This window comes from Musa acuminata, unplaced genomic scaffold (assembly GCF_036884655.1).
Source record: "Musa acuminata AAA Group cultivar baxijiao unplaced genomic scaffold, Cavendish_Baxijiao_AAA HiC_scaffold_1136, whole genome shotgun sequence".
Taxonomy (NCBI): Eukaryota; Viridiplantae; Streptophyta; class Magnoliopsida; order Zingiberales; family Musaceae; genus Musa; species Musa acuminata.
The window spans coordinates 9,684,288-9,686,787 of NW_027021348.1; positions in this window are offsets into that span (position 1 = coordinate 9,684,288).

Consider the following 2,500-nt stretch of genomic DNA (forward strand, 5'->3'; position numbering starts at 1 on the left):
TTGCTGTCCGCCACTCGCCGCTCGCTCGCGCAGCCAAAAATGGCCAGTTTTGGCCCGTTTTTGGGCCGTTTTGGCCAGTTTTTGGCCTGTTCTTGCGTTGCGCGGTGACCGTCGAGAGCGGAGCAAAACGTCAGCCATCTCAGCACCCTGGAACCCCCCGGGTGGCACAGGGCTGGATGGGGCTTTCGTATAGCAGGGACGGTGCTGCCTCACGCTTCGCTCACTGTTCGCCGCTCGCCGCTCGCTCGCGCAGCCAAAAATGGCCTGTTTTGGCCCGTTTTTGGGCTGTTTTGGCCTGTTTTTGGGCTGTTCTTGCGTGGTGCGGTGACCATCGTGAGCGGAGCAAAACGTCAGCCATCTCAGCACCCTGGAACCCCCCGGGTGGCACAGGGCTGGATGGGGCTTTCGTATAGCAGGGACGGTGCTGCCTCTCGCTTCGCTCGCTGTCCGCCGCTCGCCGCTCGCTCGCGCAGCCAAAAATGGCCAGTTTTGGCCCGTTTTTGGGCCGTTTTGGCCTGTTTTTGGGCTGTTCTTGCATGGCGCGGCGACCGTCGTGAGCGGAGCAAAATGTCAGCCATCTCAGCACCCTGGAACCCCCCGGGTGGCACAGGGCTGGATGGGGCTTTCGTATAGCAGGGACGGTGCTGCCTCTCGCTTCGCTCGCTGTCCGCCACTCGCCGCTCGCTCGCGCAGCCAAAAATGGCCAGTTTTGGCCCGTTTTTGGGCCGTTTTGGCCAGTTTTTGGCCTGTTCTTGCGTTGCGCGGTGACCGTCGAGAGCGGACCAAAACGTCAGCCATCTCAGCACCCTGGAACCCCCCGGGTGGCACAGGGCTGGATGGGGCTTTCGTATAGCAGGGACGGTGCTGCCTCACGCTTCGCTCGCTGTTCGCCGCTCGCCGCTCGCTCGCGCAGCCAAAAATGGCCTGTTTTGGCCCGTTTTTGGGCTGTTTTGGCCTGTTTTTGGGCTGTTCTTGCGTGGCGCGGCGACCGTCGTGAGCGGAGCAAAATGTCAGCCATCTCAGCACCCTGGAACCCCCCGGGTGGCACAGGGCTGGATGGGGCTTTCGTATAGCAGGGACGGTGCTGCCTCACGCTTCGCTCGCTGTTCGCCGCTCGCCGCTCGCTCGCGCAGCCAAAAATGGCCTGTTTTGGCCCGTTTTTGGGCTGTTTTGGCCTGTTTTTGGGCTGTTCTTGTGTGGCGCGGCGACCGTCGTGAGCGGAGCAAAATGTCAGCCATCTCAGCACCCTGGAACCCCCCGGGTGGCACAGGGCTGGATGGGGCTTTCGTATAGCAGGGACGGTGCTGCCTCACGCTTCGCTCGCTGTTCGCCGCTCGCCGCTCGCTCGCGCAGCCAAAAATGGCCTGTTTTGGCCCGTTTTTGGGCTGTTTTGGCCTGTTTTTGGGCTGTTCTTGCGTGGCGCGGCGACCGTCGTGAGCGGAGCAAAATGTCAGCCATCTCAGCACCCTGGAACCCCCCGGGTGGCACAGGGCTGGATGGGGCTTTCGTATAGCAGGGACGGTGCTGCCTCACGCTTCGCTCACTGTTCGCCGCTCGCCGCTCGCTCGCGCAGCCAAAAATGGCCTGTTTTGGCCCGTTTTTGGGCTGTTTTGGCCTGTTTTTGGGCTGTTCTTGCGTGGTGCGGTGACCATCGTGAGCGGAGCAAAACGTCAGCCATCTCAGCACCCTGGAACCCCCCGGGTGGCACAGGGCTGGATGGGGCTTTCGTATAGCAGGGACGGTGCTGCCTCTCGCTTCGCTCGCTGTCCGCCGCTCGCCGCTCGCTCGCGCAGCCAAAAATGGCCAGTTTTGGCCCGTTTTTGGGCCGTTTTGGCCTGTTTTTGGGCTGTTCTTGCGTGGTGCGGCGACCGTCGTGAGCGGAGCAAAATGTCAGCCATCTCAGCACCCTGGAACCCCCCGGGTGGCACAGGGCTGGATGGGGCTTTCGTATAGCAGGGACGGTGCTGCCTCTCGCTTCGCTTGCTGTCCGCCACTCGCCGCTCGCTCGCGCAGCCAAAAATGGCCAGTTTTGGCCCGTTTTTGGGCCGTTTTGGCCCGTTTTTGGCCTGTTCTTGCGTTGCGCGGTGACCGTCGAGAGCGGAGCAAAACGTCAGCCATCTCAGCACCCTGGAACCCCCCGGGTGGCACAGGGCTGGATGGGGCTTTCGTATAGCAGGGACGGTGCTGCCTCACGCTTCGCTCACTGTTCGCCGCTCGCCGCTCGCTCGCGCAGCCAAAAATGGCCTGTTTTGGCCCGTTTTTGGGCTGTTTTGGCCTGTTTTTGGGCTGTTCTTGCGTGGTGCGGTGACCATCGTGAGCGGAGCAAAACGTCAGCCATCTCAGCACCCTGGAACCCCCCGGGTGGCACAGGGCTGGATGGGGCTTTCGTATAGCAGGGACGGTGCTGCCTCTCGCTTCGCTCGCTGTCCGCCGCTCGCCGCTCGCTCGCGCAGCCAAAAATGGCCAGTTTTGGCCCGTTTTTGGGCCGTTTTGGCCTGTT